General features: G+C 46.4%; 1 protein-coding gene across 1 annotated transcript in view; it reads right to left on the reverse strand.

Moving 5' to 3' along the window:
• The window catches only part of LOC147900102 (uncharacterized), a 45024-nt gene extending 29728 nt beyond the window's left edge, over nucleotides 1-15296 (reverse strand). Inside the window, exons 1-2 of the mRNA XM_087376580.1 lie at nucleotides 15244-15296; nucleotides 14993-15138 (exon numbers count right to left, since the gene is read on the reverse strand). The gene's annotated coding sequence lies outside the window, so the exon portion shown is untranslated. The remainder of the gene's footprint in view (nucleotides 1-14992; nucleotides 15139-15243) is intronic.
• Nucleotides 15297-21631: the final 6335 nt, after the last annotated feature.

The following is a 21631-nucleotide window of genomic DNA, read 5'->3' on the forward strand; positions in this document are numbered from 1 at the left end:
AAGTCTCTCCAGAGTACCCTCCAAGAAGGACCAGTCCACTTGATCGTAAGCCTTCTCAAAGTCGAGAAGTAAGATGGCTAAATGAAGCCCGTTGTGCTGAGCCCACTCCGTCGCCTCTGAGGAGGTGAAGACATTATCCAGAATACTGCGATCCTGGACAAAGCCTGTCTGAGTGTCATGGATGAGGTCCGGAAGTAGTGGTCGAACTCTGGCGCTGATCATTTTGGCAAGGATTTTGTAGGCGGTGGTGAGAGTGATCGGGCGCCACTGACGGATCTCCTGCCGATCTCCCCCTTTCGGGATGAGGCAAATCAATCCCGAAGAGAGGCTCTCTGGCATCTATCCGCTACTAAAAATCTTCTGGAGAGCTGCAAGAAGGGGCTGATGGATCTGATCCCAGAATGAAGTGAAGAAAGCTCTAGAGAGCCCATCCTCACCAGGGCATTTCTGCCCATCGATAGCCATCAAGGCCTCCTGCAACTTGACGGTGGTGAACGGGGCCATCAGCGTCACCTGCATGCTGGGCTGAACAAGGGCCGGAATGTGCCTCCACACCTCCTCGCGGGAACGTCTGGTGCGGGAGGCAAGCTGCTCCTGCTGGAAAAGAGTCCTGTAGAAGTCGGTAGCCAACCCCATGACCTCCTCCTAGCCGGTAGTGATATGACCCTCCGTTGTCCTGAGACTCCGGATCTGGTCTCCTACTGCCCTCTGACCATGAGTCCTGAAGAACTCTCTGCTCATCCTGTCTCCCTTCCTAGCCCAGTAAGAGAGGGAGGCGTGATAAGAAAACTCTGAGCGTCGCTGGAGAGTCTCCTCAAGAAGGGCTCTGGCTCGAAGGGCCTGGATACGAAGCTCCTCCGAACCCGGAGCTGCCTGCTGGAGCCGCTGAATGGAGGCGAGGTCCCTACAAAGAGCTCTCTCTGCCCCACCACTCCTGACGAACCTGAAGGGCTGTTATCTGGCAAATCTAGCTGGACTCTTGCAGAGTCTGAGCCACCGCCTCTGCCAAATCCTCGCACTCGCCCCAATCTCTGTCCCAAAGGCTACCGATACGACTGCGCACCTCCTCCCTGGAAAAGATGGAATCAGGAATCCTACACGAACGGGGGGCAAGGGACTGAACTGCCGAGTCTAATGCATAGTCACATGAAAACCCGTTTCGTCCTCTTCGAAACCTCGAAACGCGAAACAGACGAAACACTCTCAACGAAACCTTTGTTTCGCCCAAATCAAAATAAACGTTTTTGCTTTGTTTTTTCTAGAATCCAAGGTGTTTATGTTTTGAATTTCCTTTTAGTATCTTGACTTTATATTTCTCTTTGTTCACTCTAACTTAAATATAACATATCTTTTTGTAGCTATAAGGGTATATATTAAGTATCAATTCGAAACCTATCCGTTTCGTCTGACAACACGAAACGAAACGAAACAAAACCTGTCGAAACAGCGAAACAGACGAAACGTTTCTTGTGACTATGGTCTAATGTCAAGAGCACTGGCGCGTGGTCGGAGAGTGTCGTCCCTGGCACTACACCCACCTGACCACCTCTGCCGATGGCCCAATCACTGACATAAAATCTGTCCAATCTCTCCAGGAGTCTGCCCCCTTCCCTACGGAAACCCCACGAGAAGTCCAAGCTTCCTTGCCATCGACGGAATGCAGGGTCTCTCCAGCTGTCCCTCCCTCCTATCGCAAAGAGAAAGAAGTCCCACGCGGACTGCTCTGCCTGAGCTATGCCTGTAAACTCTGGTCCTCCATGGTCTCGAGATTGTTGAAGTCCCCTCCAACAATCCACGAATCCATGTCTGGGAGAAGCTCTGTAAGTGTCCTCCAAAAGGTGGCTCTGCGTCGGAGATCTGTGGGTGCATAAATGTTGAGGACTCCTATCCTGGAGCCCTCCAACTCCAAGCCAACCCACAGCGCACGGCCTAGGATCAGCGTACCATGGTCAAAAACCCCCTGGGCAAACGACTCGCAACAGACGTGCACACACCGCCGCTCCTCCCTTGTTCACCGATCGAGGGCTCCCAGTAAGTGTGAGAGCGCCCAGGAGGATCTTCCCGCAACTACTGGTATGAGCCACTGAAAGCTTATGCTCCTGAAGCAGGAGCATATCCAAGCGACCAATCACCGCCGGTTGAAGTTCCTGTCTCAAGATAAGCTTCCTAGGACCACGGGTGCCAAAAGAATGAAACCCGTTCACATTCCAGGAAACGATGTGTAAGCTCATGGCGTAGATTGGTAGGCTGCGAACAACTGTCTGCTCGCGGTGGAGGTCGATGAGGAGGGTGGCTGTTCGGAATGAAGGCGCTGACGCTTCTATGAGGGTTTTGAGAGGGAGGCGGGGTCATCCTGCCCGTTCTTCAAAACTCTGAGCAAAGGCGTGAGGCCTTTGGTGCCATGGACAAACGCTTTCTCGAGCCAGCTCGAGATCTTTGAGGTTGTCATCCCGTAAAAGGCGCGAAGTTTCTGTGCTGTCCAGACTCTGACATCCTGTGGGAGGGGCCAAGGCAGAGGGGGCCTGAGGATCACAATCAACCTGAAACGCTTGGCGACACATTGCCACCGCAGGCGCACGTCACCCTCGGACCACTGGGTCTCGAGAAGCTGTCCATCTGTCGGGCCTATCCACGAGCTAATCTGAGCGTGTGTCTGCTTCCTGAGAGCCTCCCAGACCGAGTCGTCTGTCCAACTCTCGGTGCCGTCGCTGAGAAAAGTGAAGGCAAAGCTGGGCCCATCCCTCGGGGCCAAGGCTGCGATCTTCCCATCCGTGCCTTTGCGGAGCAGGAAGATACTGATGTCAAGGCAAGCTGGGAAGGTCCCGAGGCCGGCCACATCCAAGTAATCCCAGGGTCCGGACCTGTAGAATTCGCATGGGAGCTCTCTCTCCTGGAGCTGAGGCCCGCCAGAATCTGCAACTGAGGGGGACGGGCTAGCAGACAAGGAAGGCTGCTCCTGGGTTGGTGAAGTCTCGAGGTGCTCTACCAGGAGGGATGAGGGGGGAGGAAGCTACGGGGTAGGACACACAGACTCCACTGAAGCGTCTAGCTGGGGGGCGGAGGTGGGGGAGTAGGATCTGCACGCGGCTGAGATAACACCTGTGAAGATGACACTGCGGGAGAGCTGAGAGGGGCGGGGGGGGATGGGGCTGGGGCTGGGGCTAAAGGGGAAGAGGCGGGGGCTGAGGCTGGGGGGTGGTAGGAGGGGATTGCGTCTGGGGCAGGGGCTGGGGTTGGGGGAGGGGGGGCTGAGGACAGGGAGGATGGGGAACCTGATGCTACGGGGGGCGGGTAGCAGACGAAGAAGAAGCTCTCCCAAGACCTTGGGGCGGCTGCCTGTTAGGTCTCTGAGGCTCTGCTGGGTACCCTCTGCCTCCTTGCCTTTGTCAGAATTCTTCTTGTTCTTTCCCCTTTTTCTTCTGACCTCGGTCCAGCCACCAACCACCTCTGGGCCGGACTCCTGCTGCCTCTGCTCTGCCTAGCGTGGCTGCCTGGAGGGGGGGGGGAGGGGGCTGCGAGGATCGAGAGGGACTGGAGAAGCGCAGGCAAGCAGCAGCCAGGTGCCCAAAACTATGACAACGCAGGCACTGGCCTGGTTGTCCTGTGACCACCATGCTCTGAGTAATGATGCCAGCATCTGTCACAACCTCGATCTCTGCAAGGAGGGACGCAAGATCTACCACAGCCACGTGGACTCTGGGAGCTAATGCCGCAGCAACCGCGTCGACAAAAGTGTCAGGCATCACCCAACCAAAGTGGGCACCCAGGTCCCTGACTATCGGCCGCAACTCAGCAGCAAGGCCTGGAAAAACTAGCGTCACTGGGTGGCGGGGTATGCGGAAACGAGCATCAAAGTCCGCTGCGCTAAAGCCTCGGTACCAAGGGACTATCATGATGATCTTCCCATCCACTGCTGTGGGGGAACAAGCAATCAGATTGCTCGCAGCTCTCGCAGTGGAGAGCTTGAGCCAGAAGATGCCCCTTCCCATAAGGGCCACCTCCTCAATGTGGCTATCCTCTAGCACAAGGGTGGATTGTAGCCAATCCCTGATGGCTGCCCTGGAGGGAGAGTGCGCAATGACTCTGCCATAAACGGAAGTGTGGGCAAAGCCATTGGCAGCCTGTTTCACCAGGGATGACTGCTGCTCTGTCAAAATCACGCGGTAGGCTAATGGAGAGGGGGGGTCCGGCTGGACCTCCGGTTCCGGGCAGGGAGCCGCCATACCGCAAGGACAAACTGCGAGAACTCCAAAGAAGGAAGAGGCTACCACCCAGATGGAGAGATAGAAGAGAGGTGGAGCCTGGGGGTGGATGAGGGAACGAGGCACACACAGGGGCGACTCCTTCAACCGAACAAGGCCAAGCCAGGGGAGAAGTCTTCGAGGCAACAGGCAGGCTGCCACACGATCTGCAGCGAACAGGGATCTTCGAGCAACTGGCGAAGCTACGAGCAGCTGGGCGGAGCTTCGAGCAGCTGGACGGGGAGACACCTGAGGTACGAGCAGGCGGCGGCAGCGGCGAGCTGAACGGTAGACTCTGAGCGTGACGAAGATCTGAACGGGGGGGGAGAGGGCAGCATGTGCAAGCTCGAGCAGGAGGTAGGCGACAGAGAGGGAGAGATAGATGCGCGAGGAGTGGGGGGTGGGGGGGGAAGAGAAGAGGCGATGGCGAGGCGACGGGCGGAAGAGGGAATCAGGGGAGGTAGTCGCGATGGCAAGGAGGAGGACTCGCAGGAGCGTCGATGTCAGTCCATTGAGCATCCATTTATACAACGGTCTTCGTTTTCTTCATTCAAGCTACAACTGTTGAGAAGACTATGATTCCATTATAGTCTCTCCCAACAATCATGTAAGCAAAATAATGGTTGGACAATCTAGCTTATAGGGCACCCCACCACTTCACATAGAAAGAATTTATCACAATAATATATATCCAAATGAATCTAGGAACATGCCCAAACTCATCCTCAACAAAAAAAACAACAAATAGTGCAGTTTCAATCTCATGATAGCAGAGACTAGCTACTATGATACCCCACCGACGTCATCATCATCCAACGATAGGACCGACGTCATCATCATCCAACGATAGGTGTAGACCATTGTATAAACATGTGCTCTCACACATACAAATACACACACGCACACATACTTGCGCATCCATTTATACAAAGTTCTTCACACTGAGTTTCTGTTGGCACTCTGGAAACGAAGGACAGACCCAGCCATGACAAAGGCTAGCACTAAAGGAGAAGGCCAATCAAAAAGTTGTCCACATTCTCTTCACTCAAGCTACAACTGCTTGTGAAGACTATACGATTTCATTTTAGTCTCTCCCAAACGAGCGTCTAAGCAAAATAATGCTAGCTGATAGGGCAACGCACTTGATGAAAACTTCACAAGGTGAAATTTGCATGTCTGCTAATGTGGCGAGAACATATATCTAGATGACTCCAGGAACATGCCCAAACTCATCCTCTAAAAACACAACAAATAGTGCAGTATAAATTTTAGGATAGTCACTCATAAGGATGAAAACTGTAAACTATCACGCCTAGCAGGGACTAGCTACTATGGCATCCCCACCGACGTCCCAACAGTGGGTGTAGACCATAATATAAACATATGCTCTCACACATACAAATCCAGACACGCACACATATGTGAGCTCTTCGTATGGAGTTTCTATCAGCACTCCGGAGGTGAAGGGCAGATTCAGCCATGACAAAGGCTAGCACTAAAGGAGAAGGCTAATCAAAAAGTAGTCCACATTCTATTCATTGAAGTTACAACAGCTTGTGAAGACGATATGATTTCATTTTGGCCTCTCCCAAACTACCATCTAAACATGTCCAATTTGATCCTGGATGCTGTGCAAACCTGCTGGTTTGTCTCCAGACTATTTCCGGTCTGTCCTGACCTGCAGAACATCCCCAGACTGCCCCTGGATGGTGTAGAGACCTGCAACACTGTTTGCTGTCTTCTGTCATAGACCAGTCAGCCTCGCCTTGCTGCCTTTACAGCTCCAAATATTCCCTGGGTGCTGCAGTCTGCTTGCAGGCCTCTGACATGAACCTGACAGCTTGGCAGTGATGTCTTTTCACTGCTCCAAGGTGCTCCTGCAGAATTCGCAATCATCTACCAATTTTTTTTGCAGTCCTTGCTGCCCATGTGGCAGCCCTGCCAATGCTGGATGCCAACGTGGCATCTCCAACTCTCTGTCCCCAATGCTCTCCTTATTTGGGGGCTCACAGGTGGGCAGGTGACCTACAAAACTCCAACAACCAATAGCTACCTTGAGCTTCTCAAAACTTTTTTGCTGGGGTTCCCCAGGTGAAGGTCTTTCCCTTCTTCTTGAGCTTAAGCTGATCCGTGATTGGAACAGCATGCTTCTTCACCAATAAAATAGGTAAAGCACAAGGGGATACACTTGGTCTTACGAACCCACTCTTGGGATAGTCCATCAACTGATTTCTACCTCCTGAGCTCCAAATAAACTAAGCCTATATGGAGGCTTACTAATGGGTCTAGACCCCAGGCATAGCATTCATAACATGTTCTACATCACAAAGAATGAAAAACCTTCCGGTAACTCTACTAGAAGAACATCATGAAACTCATACAACAATTCCTTTAACGATGTAGAAGCCCTTTTAGTGTTAAAAGACTTTGAAACATACAAAGTTGTGCACACATCAAATTCTTTACATCCACTTGAACCATCAAAAGTAGATAAACAATACATATCATCACAACTCATGTAATAGAGAAAGATCTTATGTATTCTGTCATGGTTTACAAGGCGAGAACAAATAAGTGGTGAAGCTGAAACATCATGCTCACTGTACAACCATCAGCATCAAACTGCAAAGAGTTATGTACAGCAGGACAAAGGAGGACCAAGATGAAATAACCACTCACAGCCTAAAATCACATATGCATGATGTGATGTGCATAGCCTAAAAATCAAGAGACATTTGTCTCTCATGACCTAAGGTACGTCCTGCACAACCGTATCCCAAACATCCTTTATCATACCCATTGACCAGAGATATAACATATTGATAGTCACTAGGATGTTCAGCCAACTTTAATTTCTTCACCAACTTGTTCAAGACATTGTGGGTTGCACTATCATTAGTCATGATGTGAACTCGGTGTCCATGGATGGTCCCATGCATAAGAACCAACTTATGTAGGCAACCACGTCAAAGATGTCACACAACACTCATGAGGATAGTCGGAGTGGCAAACCTCATACCTAGATGAATCCAAAATCATCCTCTAAAAACACAACATAGTGCAGTTTCAATCTCATGATAGTCACTCATAAGGTTGAAGACCATAAACTCCATCATGCATAGCAGGGACTAGCTACTATGACATCCCCACTGACATCATCAGCGCCCAAGAGTGGGTGTAGACCATAGTATAAAAATATGCTCTCACACATACAAATCCACACACCCACACATACTTCAGCATCCATTTACACAAAGACTTCGTACTGAGTTTTTGTCGTCACTCCAAAGGGGAAGGGCAGACTCAGCCATAATGAAGGCTAACACTAAAGAAGAAGGCTAATCAAAAAGTAGTCCAAAATCTCTTCATTCAAGCTACAATTTCTTGTTTTCATTTTAGTCTCTCCCAAACGAGTATCTAAATCTAGCTGATAAGGCAATGCACCATTTAAGGTAGAAAGAATTATCGCAATACCAGTAGGCCGCAACATGGACGAAAACTTCACAAAGTAAAATTTGCATGTCCACTAATACAACACAAGCACATACCTAGATGAATCAAGGAACATTCCCAAACTCATCCTCTAAAAACACAACATAGTGCAGTTTCAATCTCATGATAGTGGCAAACCTCAACCTCTTTACAATTCCTGTAAGTCTCAAGAGGGCACACTCGCATGGTGTGCACTTGCTTTTCCTTGCCCTTATCTTTACTTTGCTCACAACAGCTCGTCTCATTAACACAAAACTTAGGACATTGGGATATGTTGTGTCCCTTGCCCAAGCAATACCAATATAAGTTTCCTTTTTAAGCCTCTCAAAAACCCCTTACTTCAAGAAACGCGTAGTTCCCTCACACTTTTTAGTTTGTTCTCCCTTCTGTTGACGTCCTTTGCATTTCAAGGGACCTTGAATCGTTGTGTGCATTAAATGCATGCTTTCTCTTTCTCAACATCGATGAGACCACATGTTTCATTAACTACCTCAGGGTCGAGGGATCACCAGCAGCAGGTTTGATGATACAGATTCTACTATATGTAGATGACATAGTCCTTATATCATCCTCAGCAGAGGGATTGCAGAGGCACCTAAAGGCCCTAGAGGTGTTCTGTAGAGAGAGAGACTTGACAGTCAACCTTGGGAAGACAAATGTAATGCTCTTCAACACCTCACACGTTTCACTTACCAAAGGCGAGCCAATGAAGATAGTACAATCTTACACATACTTCGGAGCGGTCTTCTCAAGGTCAATTTTCAGGATGACCCATGCAGCCAAAGCACGGCTCAAACGTGGACACAGGATTTTAGCCCAACTTGAGAGGCATTGTTTTCACGCGTATTTTCAAGATCCACCAACGAAGCGCTAGCTTTCTGACACACTAGTGAGACCGACTGCCATGTATACAACACCTTTCTAGAGGAGCAGCCTTTCAGCAACAGAGTGGAGGAGATTTGAGCGGCTACAGGTGATTATGGGTTCTCTGATGATTCGGAATTCGCCATGACACCTCTCCAGGTTGATGCCCGTTTCTAGACAATGACTTTCCTCCACATAGTGTGGACCTTACCTCACTCGAGATAATCGAGACTAGCAAAAGAGTCACCCATACACTTAGCACAGAGAGGGGCCCATGCAGTTTTGTATGCATGTGTATTCACATGATTTGCCAATCACAACATCCAGATGGACCAGCTTCCACCCTTTTGGTACAGCATGGATGCAACTCCCAAGTCGATCCCTCGAGATGAGACTAACCATATCATACGGTTAGACCTCCCAATTGCATACATCGTGGGCTTTGGGGGGCAACTAGGAGCTCCCTGCCAAGACCCAGTTCTATCACGACCACTTCTTGAGGGTATCGGAGGATGGACTCATTATCAAACCCTAGTAGCTTGAGGACAAAGCACTCAAGGAGTCTCACATGATTGAGATTCGCCATCAGACGGATGCAAGTCTTGTCACATTAACTAGGAATTGAGGCAGGGAAAGTTGTAGGTATACCGAGAGAGAAGCGGATCTGCAGACTATGCACATTGGGGAAGATTGAGTCAGAGGAGTATTTATTTTGCGTCTATCCAGGCTGCTACCAGATCCAAAGGGGATACCACTGCCTCTTTCAGGAGGGGAACAGTTAGTCCACTTCCAAAACCAGATCTGCATTGGGCTCTATCTGATTGAGATGTGACAACACAAAGATATACTACTATGACAGATCAGACAACATCAGGCAGATACAGCACCACAGGCTTTCAAGGCAGACTGAGCACAGCGATGTGTCATAGGCTTCTATGCTTTTGAGTCACCTCCAGGACACAGTGGGATGGAGGAGAAGTTAGTTAACTTGTCAATGGGCAGAGACGATAGGACTGCCGAGCGAGGGACGCATAGTCCACACACAACACGAAGAGTAACTAGGGCACGCACGATCAAGGTCTGATCTATTTCCACCCTCCTCAAAGAAGATCACCCGAGATAAGGAGTCACTCTTGACATAGTCCATCAAATACAGAGGTCGAGGAGACTACGCCCTCCGTCGCAGTGCGAGATAGCTCGACAAATGCAGATCCTGGAGATCTTCGCAGCCCACCGGAGAGATACTACGGTGCCAAGCAAGGGCCCAAGCACGCCCTTTTCTTCAGCCCTTCGAGGCTTGTATGAGTTTCCATTTATTCTCGTGTACTTTGTCCAATAGGCCTGTGAGGCCTTCCATGGACGTTAATATTTCTTCCTTTCTTTCTTTCCAACCATATCGTCGAAAATGTTGTCGAACTTAATCGCCTTCTGGAGTGCCTTAGGCTTGTTCGACTTTACTTGATCCCCCTTGTAATCCGCAAGTGAATCCACGGATCTTCTGGAAATCGCCCATCCCATATGTTTAAGAATAATCTCGCGGTAATAGGATATGTATTGGGTCAACGTGGGATCCCCCAGATCCCAAGCATCCCAATCCATTCCATTTTATTTTCGAGACGGAATTATTTTTTGCACATAGTCTCAAACCCTAACCAAGTATCAGACTAAGGTTGATACTCAACAAGCCACTTATAAGCCTTGCCACCAAGCGTTAAGCTGGCCTCTAAGGCACGCACTTGCTCTGTGGTTAGACATAAATTATGCAGATCCTACCACATTGTAGGTATGTATTCACTGCTTCTTTATTACGTTCCTTTCTCCCCGCCGTTAAAGGTGGGAGGTTTCTAATCTTTCAGAATGGTGGCGGCATTCCATGAAAGAGACCCAATGACATTATAAGGCCTCCTAAGGCTACCATCCCATCCAACGGGAGGAACATCTAGCGTTCCCTTCATCGAAGCAGACTTTGTAGACATTGCCTGCAATCTTGCTTGAATCTCCTCTAACACAAGGAGGTTCGTATCGTACTTGGCCTCTAGGCCAGAGGTATGAGACTCTAAACCTTGAAATGAGTTCGGGGCAGGGCGGGTTCACACCAGTTAGTCTCAGTTTTTATAAAAGAAGCTGCCATTTAACAACGAGAAGATTTTATCGGTACAATCTTTTGAGGGACAAGCTACCAAGGTTCGATCACCAGTGACCTCGGGCTTCACAGCCTGACACTATTGTTCGAGAGGTCGACTAACATTGGTTTCCCACTCAGAGAATATGAGAGATGTGGAAAATAAAGAAATAAATACCTTAGTCCATGAACAAGACTCTCACTGGAAGCAGGAAAGGTTCGCCAACAACGGGCTGGAAACTGCATGTCCGGGCTGAATCGGACTCTCCCGCGCTAATCGGTGTAGCCCAAAACCTCGAATCAAATGAGAACTTGCCCCTCGTCTCGAGGTAGAAGATGAAGAAAACAACAACTAGATGCTGTCATGTAATCGAAGCAGGTCCGGGCAAGAAAACACAGCCTTTCCAGGCTGGGTGGGCCTGATACAGGGTGGGCAATGGTGAAAGTCAGATGGGCGATCCCCCGCAAACAAACAGGCCGTACTCTCCCGGGAGGCAAGCGTTGCTCTCCACAACAATTATCCACCTCCGGGCTAAGCGATGGCAAGAGAAAGATCCCTACAACCAACCGATCGCTGTGTGGAACATGCACAATGCAAGAAACTGATTGCACCTACTGGGCGACTTCAGTAGAAGACCAACTGGACATAGAATAGGCTGGAAACTCCCTGTTGTTGGTGATGGGTTAGGGGAGGGTGTCCCTTCTTGGCCGTCAAGGTAAGCCGAGAGCCACGTGGCAAAAGCACGGATGCAGGGTGGCGGCAACACGGTCTAGCATGACAACATGGCATCAAAATGAGTCACCATCTAGGCCAATCAGCATTGTACGTGTGAGGTTCTTGGTGGACTGTCTGGCTGACGCATCGTGCGGCTATTAATAGGTCCCTATTAGTGGGCTGATGTGTGTCCAAGGCTAGTTTGATTTTTTGGCGGTGTCGGTTTTTTCGTTCTGATTTTTGGGTTTTTAAGAGGCCTCAATCGGACGGTTGAAGATTGTAATCTTAGCCGACCAGCGACCTTGATGGATGCAAAAGGCTACCATTAGACAGTCAGTCCAAATCGCCATTGCAGGCAGGTCTCGTAGTGTGGCAACGTCCCCATAGGCGGTGCGTTCGCATAGGTGATGCAGCAAATCGCCCTTGCAGGCGGGTCTCGCATTCGAGGAGCATCCCCATAGGCACACCGAGGGGTATCCTCCACACCTCCGTCCAATGATGCAAGCATACGTGGTAGATCCGCAACTGACACATGGGCGCACTTATCACCAACTGAGAAATAAGGTGAATTACATATATTAGGCCTGCCAAATATGGGTGGAAGGTTATGTCCATTTGTTTGAAAGAGTAGTGTAATTAGGGAATGGTCCGACGAGTATGTGTATTGTGTTCCTATAAGGTGGTTCTTGAGCAATGTATTTGTCTATATATGATCTAATGCGGAACTATGAATTGTAGTGGGGTGTTGAATTAGTTGTTCCATATTGTGAAGTTTCATGTGCATGTGGAGGTTTTGCATATTTGACATTTTGATTCTATAGTCTATGTTGAAGTCTACCAAGATGTATGTGGGAATGTTTGAATTCAAGCAATTGAGGATGCTATCTAGTAAATCAAGTTTGTGCTTTCGGGGACTTATAAATGTTTATTATAATTGTTTTTGGGAAGGTCGAAGATTGGAAAATTGTTAACAAGAAGTCAATGCCATCATGGAAGTAGTAGTGTGTGTGAATGAGGTCTACTTATGTCTTGTAGTAAGTTGAAATTCCATGTCCCATTGTTCCAATAATATGTTTGAAGTTTGGGGTGTTTGTGTCATCTGAAGGTTGAGGGTGTATTTCTTGGAGGCAAAGAATTTGTGAGGCAAGGAGATGAGGACAAGAAAGTATGTCTTGTTTGTGCTTTTGGAATGTCCTTTTGTTCAAGGATTGTGGAAATTGGTTTGTTTGTGGATTGTTGTGCACGGTTTATGGAGTCGAATTTCCATGCACGCGTTGAGTCGAGCCTTTCAATTTCCTGGAGTACAATCATGTCAACCTTGATGTGTTTCACTTGTAATGGTTGGATTATGTAGAGGTTTGATGGATCTCGCACGCGTGACAATGTAGTGTAAGCTAGGCCATGTGGCTTAATGCTTGTAGGATTGAATGCCATGTAGTCCATTGAAAGGCCTTGGGAACGATGAATTGTGCGAGCTGCTCGGGTTGTATTGGAAATTGATGTCTACAAACTCTGTTGAGAAGGTTTTTCCCTATTTGGAACTCTCGAGTGACTTGGAAGATTGGTGTCCATGATGGATCAGTTTTATTTGTGTAGAACATTGCATTCTCTGATCGAGTCTTCTTGCCAATTTGGTTGTTCGTGAAATGAACCCATACAATGAATGGTTTGTTCTCCATGTTAGAGTCCATGAAAGCAACATCTGCTCCGTTAACAAGACCCTTAGCAATGTTCAAATTTTTTGGACAAAGTTCAACAATCATACCTAATTTAAGGCGTAGCTCAATGTGAAGCCCACCTATGTTCTTGGGGTTTGCTGGCAATTGGATTGTCTTGCTACATGTTTTATGCTTATTGTCGATGGCTTTGAGGTAGTGGGGTTCAGAGGTCAACATATGGAAGACTTCTTCATAGTGTTTGTGTGTTCGTGTAGAAAAGGTGTGGAACTTTGTGCTTGTTTGTAGGTGCACGATGGTAAAGCATGTTCATGTAGTTCAAATCTTCTTGTGTATGTGGGCCAATAGAATGAGGTTTAAAATTTCAATGAAGGTTTTGTTGGTTTGACACATTGGTGTCTTTGGCTTGTAGTAATATATTTGGTCTTTCCAAATGGAAGGTAGCATTATTGCCTTCTCAGAAAAAATCCATGCATCCTTAATTGGGCTTGCTTGGCACAAATCACCTCAAAGTAGTACGTTCACACTTCCAAAGGGTTCCAAATGATTGCGTTTTATTTCACACATACGTATGTTTGCTACAATAAAAGTGTTTTGTCCAATTAGGGAAACCTGATCAAAATTTATTAAGTCCAAGTTTTTGTAGAGTGTTGAAAGTGTTTGAAGCATTTTTGCAAAAAGGGATTTGTATGTGGAGGTCATGAGCGGTTAGTGGAGTGAATGTGGCTTTCCCAGTGTATGCAAGCACAAGAATTCTAGGCAAAGTACCCTCACTAGTGTCATAGTGCCTTAGCAATGCTTGAATCAACACTAGAAATGTAAATGTCTTGCTTGTGCCTGCATTTCCAAACATAAATATGTGTAAGGGGGTTCCAGACAGAAATATGTGCAAGGGGGTTGTTTATCTTAGGCGTTTCTTTAGCAAAATGTCTTCTACTATTTCACGTTGGCCAAACTTTAAAGCGCGAATTGAGGCATGGTAGTGATTGTTTGGCTGTGCTTTGATGTTGAATGAATTGATTTTGCTTAGGAGCTTTGGGAAACTCGACTTGCACGTCAAACTCATTTTTTTTGGTTATGTTTAGCATATGAGGTTGACATAGAAGTTGAACTATTAGAGGTAGAATTCGAAGGTTTGAAGGACAATAGCTCATTGAAGTGTGCTCTATTTGTTTCTTTTGAGTCCTTATTAATTGCATAAGATCATGCCAAGTTGGAATCTTTGTACTTAGTGAATGCTCGTGCCGAAGAAAAGGTAAGTAATGCAGACTTAACTCTCCGTAATGATTTTTCAAGGTCCTTTGTTTGGCTGTAGTTGTTGAAGCGAATAATGTTGTTGCGTTTGTGCTTCTTTGTGGTGTTTTTATTGCTTTTGTATACTCGATGATGAATTAAGCTAAGCAGACATAAAGCATGGTCGCTTTACGTTAAGCGTACTTCGTTGCAATATCTGCGAAGAAGATATCATTGCTCTCAGGATCAAGCTTCTCTAGTTGGGGGCGCCATTTGAGCAAGAAGGTTCTTTCTTCAATGGGGCTAATGTTAATCCACCAAGTGTGCCAGTATTCAACACAATTTTTCAACACAATTTTTACATCAACGTTCGTCACAAACTCGCAACGTTCATAGACTTTCACAGCCATCAAGCCAAACCAAACGAAAACTATTACAGACGCTATATGTGTAGCAATAAGTTCACAAATTATTGTTTGAGTAGCAGATACTTGCAACAACGAACATGTTAAGATTCATTAACGTACAATGAACTTTCATGAACTTCATCCACTGCAACCACAAATGAATTTGGACAAGTTTGTTCACCTTCCACATATGCTTGCCGCCAAGTGAAACGCCTTTCTCAGTGAACACTCAGCAGATTTACCATCAGATGACTGGACTTGCAAGTGTAAGTCTTTCAGAGGCGTTCCAACACCAGTGACCATCAAAGCATTTGCACACGAAACAGCAGGACCAGGAGCGGGGAGAGTGGTCTATTTCGTTGGGCTTGCCGATTCCGCAAAACAAGTACTTAGAAAACCTAGCATGCACTTTGTAACACCTCACATATTCAATCGAAACCCTATTGAAGCGCACGAACTTGCAAGTGAAACGCACGCACCATCAAAACCAGACCTTTCTCCTTCAGTTTTTGCTTGCACCTCCTACCCATACCTCTTCACGATCTTTGTCCAAAACTAAAAAGCCAATCAGGAAATACCGAAACGGCTGGGGAAGTCTCGTCAAAGCTATGCAGAAGTTGAAGAAGAAGAAGAAGAAGAAGAAGCAGCATGAAAGTTTCTTGGAACACCCCTCCCAAAAGTGTTACTCTCGGTTTCCATTGCCTAGGGGGACTACCGAAATCCACCATCTCGCAGAATCAAAAAAAGAAGACAGACGTAGCAACAAACAGGCTATGAAACGTGAAGACACGTCTATATTTATAGGCAGCCAAACAACACAAATCTCCGGTTGTCTGCGCCACCGAATCGCTGAAATCTATCCCAAAATCTATGTCTTCAATGCAAAATCTACCCCCAGCATGGAGAAACAGAGCATGCAGCATAGGATCTTCCATTCGGCTATTGAAGGTCTCTGCATGTTCACTTTGAAGAGGTCTCTGCATGTTCACTTTGAAGATGCATGACACATCCCAGCTCAAAGACCATCGGTTGCTCCATCTTCAACAACGTGAGCATGAGGCCTTTCAACACTCGGACTCTCCACGTTGTCCTCACGTAGCGTAAGACCTTCCTATCCTCGTTCACTCACACCTCTAGTGATCACGTAGCAATTCTACACAAGCAACAACGTTCTTTGATTTCATGTGCTCTTCCTTGCAATGCACTCAAAAAAGCTCTTACATGGGTCTTCCTTTACACAACTAAAACGAAGCTCTTGACACATCCCTCTGCTTGCTTCACAAGTACAGCCATGAGGAGCTCCAATCCATCTTTCCAGGATGTAAACGAATTCTATGGATCATGTAATAGTGAGGATGAGTATATCCCTAGCTCCCAAGGTGACACCAATGTGGAGATGTCGTCCCAAGAGGATTCCTTATGTGTTGACGCAACGAGTATGATTCAAGGAGCAATGTTGTGGCACTGTCAATAGTACAAGGGTCTTTGTAGGTTCTCCATCCTTCCTACAAGCTCCGCCTCCTCCCTCTCCAATCAATTGGAATGCTCGTGTGTGTCCTCATCCTGATCCAATTAGGATGTAGGCACCCGCCTCTATCCCTATACCCCCCTCTATTTCCTTCCACTCCCCTTATGGCTACTTCACTCTACCCTACTCCTATACGCTTGTCTCCCTTCTTAGGAATGCCATCTCATCCTATTGTAGGTTCTTTGCATGCCTTGGGTGGCATACTTGCCAGTACATCTCTTCCTGTTGTAGTACCATCCATGGCCTTGGATGGCACACCTTCTTGTCCCCCCCCAGCCTTTGGTGCCACACCCTTACGCATCCCCATCTCTTCTGCTGACTCCACACAAGGCACTCTAGAAATAGGTGCAAAACCAATGTCCCGGCCATGCCAAAATTGGTAATTTTATGATGTCCTAGCCTTGATAGACAAGGAGGAGGAGGTAAACGCAGTTGCAAGCAAGGGTGGCATTTGTGCTAGGTTGAAAGATCGTTGGCACTACATTTTTTAGCTATGCAAAGTTGAGTGTGTGGACCGTTCCAAGTCTCAATGCAAATCGAAGTGGAAACAGATCAACAGACTTTTCCACCGTGTTTATGACTACAAGAAAAACATCCCTTCTAGGCACTCCAGCTACTAGAACTTGCAACTAAGAATAGAAAGGCAGCATGCCTTCTTATAGATGACATGAAGGAGGAGATCTATGAGAATTTGGTGTCATTCTTGTAGTGATGTAGACCCTAGCCCCTTTCTCTTCCCATTGGTGAATGTTTGTACTTCATTTGCATCTTGTGTTTGTTTCATCTAGTAATGTGCTTCTTTAACTTTGTCTATTGTTTGGGCTTTTAGATGAGGGACTCTCATGTTTAGTGAGACCCAGTTTTCACCGGTGTAGCAATTAAGGACGGTGGCTTGAAGGGGGTGTGCTACAAGAAGGCTCAACATATGATGGGTAATCTTAAGGAGTTGGTTGACACAACCAAGAACATGGTCACTATGCTCAATGTTGGCTCTTTCCTACTGCCTCTGTAGGAAGAGCTAGGTTCTCTCAGTATGCAAGGTTCCGAGGCTTTTTGTCACCTAAAGGTATATTGGGGTTGTCGGTTGTAGTATATGTGTAGCTTAGGACCTCGAGTCGTGTTTCAGTGAGAGACGTAGGCTTAAGTGTGGTAAGCAAACAACGTGCATGCATGTGCAAAAGGAACGTGTACCATCATGATTGAGGTAATGAAGGCTTTCACCTTCATTGGGGGTTGTAGGGTTTAGGAGGAGTTTAAGAGTTAGAAGGAGGTTCCAAGGTTAGAAGGAGGTTCCAGGGTTCAGAAGGAGGTTCCATGGTTTAGAAGAAGTTCCAGGGTTTAGAAGGAGGTTCCAGGGTTTAGAAGGAGTTCCAGGGTTTAGAAGGAGTTCCAGGGTTTAGAAAGAGGTTCCAGGGTTTAGAAGGAGTTCAGGCTTAGAAGGAGGATCCAAGGTTCAGGGTAGAGTACATGGTGGAGAACTCATCTCCCTCGTAGATCATGGAGTTTAAGGGTTGAGGAACAAAGGGTTTAGGGGGAGCATAGGAGTGGGAGAGGAAGAAGGTGTAAGAGCATGGGGGAAAGAAGAGAGAGGAGGGAGGAGGAGGAGAGAGGAGGAGGAGGAGGGAGGAGGAGGAGGAAGGAGGAAGAGGGACGAGGAGAGGGAGAGGATGGGTTGCAAGGTTAGAGGAGAGGGGAGGAGGAGTTGCAAGGTTAGGACATGCTTTTGAACGTGGAGTGCAAGGAAGCATGGACACTTGAGACAAATGCTTGGAATACCAAAGTAGACTCAACACAATGTCTCAAAGAGTGTGGGCTTCATTCCATTATAGGGTATTTATACAAGTTGGAGAGCTGTGATGTTTGGCGGGGGTCTCGTTGCGGAGGTTGTAGACTCTTTTACCAATTCATCTTGAGTTTTGGCATAGCTTCTTATCATGCTTGTGAATTCATTGCATGCTTTGAGAGTATGGAATGAGAGTGTGTGATACTATTATTGATGCAATCTATTATGTGCCTATGCAAAATCGTGTGAGTTCATGTGATGTGTCTAACTATATGCTTATTTGTGGGATTGAATAGGGAAACTAAGACTCAATCATCCCTAATATGAAATTGATTAGGTCTTCCTACATGTGCAAAAACGTGCATATGCCAATGAGTGTGCGTGTAACAATCTAGTGCAAATTATATGTGCAAAAATGTGCATATGCTAGTGAGTGCTCGTGATACAATCTAATCCTAACTAAGGAAGACTTGGTTTCCCAAATCTTCATTTTTGTCAGGGATGGCTTGCGTGTTGATGTAGTAGTGCTTCAGTCGGCTCCCGTTTACTATTGTGTTGAATTAGACTCCATCCAATATTTCTAGTAGCACAGCTCCGATGGGATTCATCTTTCATACTCAGTATGGTCCTTGACCTAGATACTTTAGTTTCCCCTTGTGTACTTTGGCATTGTATGACAGGACTAAGTCGCCTTCCTTGATGTCTTTAGCTTTAGGGTTTATGTCAAACCATGCCTTTCTTCTGCGTTTTTCTGTTGTCATGGCATGGTAGGCAACTAGTCTTGTCTCCGTATGCTTTTTCAACTGATAGAGCCTTTCTTTCAAGGACTCATGGTCTCCCATGCATTCCTGTACTGTGATGCGTAGACTTGGTATTACAAATTCAAGTGGGACCCAATTGAAAAGGTGTGTTCCCTGTAGTGATCTTGAATGTGGTTCTGTATGCCCATAAGGCACCATTCAGTTTCTCTGCCCAATCAGAACGCTATGGTTCTACTACCTTGGTGAGGATAATGCATATTATTTTGTTGGTGGATTCTGCTAGTCCATTCCCTTGGGGATAGTAGGGTGTGCTTTTTCTATGGATTACCATGAAGCCAGACAAGAGTTCTTGGATTATCTCATTGACAAAATGTGTGCCTCTATCCGACATAATTTCAATGGGGCATTCGAATTGGGTGATCACATTTTCGTATAGGAATCTTGCTGTGCTTCTGGCATCTGCCTTTCTGACTGCTTTAGCTTCAGCCCATTTTGTAAAGTAATCAGTGGCCACAATGATGTAGCGTGCCTGTGTTCCTTTTGCTGCTGGATGTATGGGACCCACATAGTCAATCCCCCATTTTTCAAATGGTTTTTGTGCAACAATTGGTGTTAGGGGATCGAAGTCTTTGTGTTGTGGTTTAATAGTCCGTTGGCATACATCACAGCCTTTCACATATTCATAGGCATCTGCCCTCAGTGTTGGCCACCAGTAGCCTGCGAGGAGAACTTTTCTTGCTGTGGCTTCCCCTTGGAAGTGTCCTCCTGCAATGCCTTCATGGACTTCACTTAGGATTGGCATGATCTCATGAGGCATTACACATCTTCTTAAGATCTAGTCCTTGCCCATCTTGTATACTTGTCCTGTAATGAGTTGATAGGGTGCAGGCTTTAGAATCAATTTTCTGGCATCTACTGCTTTCATTTCAGGGGGTGGCTTTCCTGCCATCAAGTACCCAATGATATCTCCGCACCATTATGGAACAGCATCTATTTGAAATAGTGTTGCATCTGGTAAGTTGTCTTCTACTCCAGTGGCTTCTTCTCCCGACTTGACACTTGAGACATGTGATCGGCAATGTAGTGTTGGGCACCTTTGCGGACCACTATTTTGAAGTTGAATTCTTGAAGCAAGAGGAGCCATCTGGTTATTCTTCTTGTGGTACACAGACGGTTCACAAGATAAAGTAATGCTTAATGGTCGGTGTAGAAGACAAAATCATTTGCCAATAAATAGTGCTAAAATTTCTTTACACTATACACCATTGCTAGGGCTTCTCTTTTTGTGGTTGTATAGTTGATCTCTGCATCATTGAGTTGTCGATTGGTGAAGTAGAAGGGGTAGTCTTTCTTATGTTCACCAGGTTGACAAAGCACACTCCCAATTGCATACTTGGATCCATCAGTATGAACATGAAAATCAGTATCCCAATTGGGAGATATAAGGATGGGTGCTGTGATTAGGCGCCACTTTAAAAGGTCAAAGGCTTAGTCGCACTCTTCAGTCCATAAGAACTCCACTAATAATTTGTAAAGTGGTCTAGCTATCATGGCATACTGTAATATAAATTTTCTATAATAGCCGGCATGTCCCATAAAGACCTATACACCTTTGGAATTTGTAGGAGGAAGCAATTCCATGATTTTGATTTTGTCCATGTCAGTTGCAATCCCATGTTCAGAGATGATGTGTCCCAAAACAATTCCGTGGGTGACCATGAAATTTAGGGAGATGCCATACTCCCTGCATTTGATTAGTACTTCTTCAAGACATTTGAAGTGGTCCTGTTTGGTTGAATGGATGCACAAATCATCCAAGAACACCTGAAATGACTTGAAAGCTGTGAACATGACTCGCTGGAATGTGGCCGGGGCATTACAAAGGCCGAATGGCATGACTCGATATGCAAAAATACCCCATTCTGTAGCAAATGCTGTTTTTGATTGGTCTTGACGATTAATTTGCACTTGGTTATAGCCACTGCAGCCATCCAAGAAGCTATATATTTCGAATCCTGCCACCTTTTCCAATACTGTTTCTATTAAAGGTAGGGGATAGTGATCCTTAATTGTGGTAGCATTCACATTTTTTAAGTTTACACATATTCTAATCTTCTTGTTGCATTTAGGTACAATGACAATGGGTGAAACCCAATCAGTGTGCTCTATCTCATAGATGAATCCAGCATCCAGGAGTTTTTCCAGCTCGTCATAAACCATGGTGCCATATTTAGGATTTGTGCGATAAGGTCCACATACCTTAGGGTGAGCACCTTCCCTTATAGGTATTGTGTGTACTGCCACTTCTGGTGAAATTCCTTTCATCTCTTTATATGACCATGCTAGGCAGTCACGATATTCCATTAGGAGTTCTTTGAGTTTGGTTTCATCTTCTTGATGAAGCTGTTTCCCAATGAAAACCAATTTTTCTTCCTCCCCTTCAAGGGCGAGGTTTATTGTCCGTGTTTTTGCTAGTCCCTCATAGATTGGAGTTTCACCAATGCTATCGATTTCTTGAACTTCAGATTCTCAGAGTGGTCTTGGCATTGCTATTGGTGCACTACCACTTGTATAATTCTTGAAGTATTCCGGCACTTCGCGAAGATCAGCCTCAAAGGGGGTGAACTAGCCTGACATGTGTCATGTGTACTGGGTGGCATAGTTGCATTTATTAATTTGTTAGGCTCTTCTTGACTTTTTTTTTCTAAAGTTGCTTGATCGAGCTTCATCCGCACGTGGCTTATATTTCCGAAACCTCTTACATTGGGAACTGGGGTAACTTTTCCACTGGTAAGGTGTTTCCAAGCAA

This window comes from Dipteris shenzhenensis, chromosome 7 (genome assembly GCF_047967505.1).
Source record: "Dipteris shenzhenensis isolate YYH24624 ecotype China chromosome 7, Dip_SZ_1.0, whole genome shotgun sequence".
NCBI classification, from domain to species: Eukaryota; Viridiplantae; Streptophyta; class Polypodiopsida; order Gleicheniales; family Dipteridaceae; genus Dipteris; species Dipteris shenzhenensis.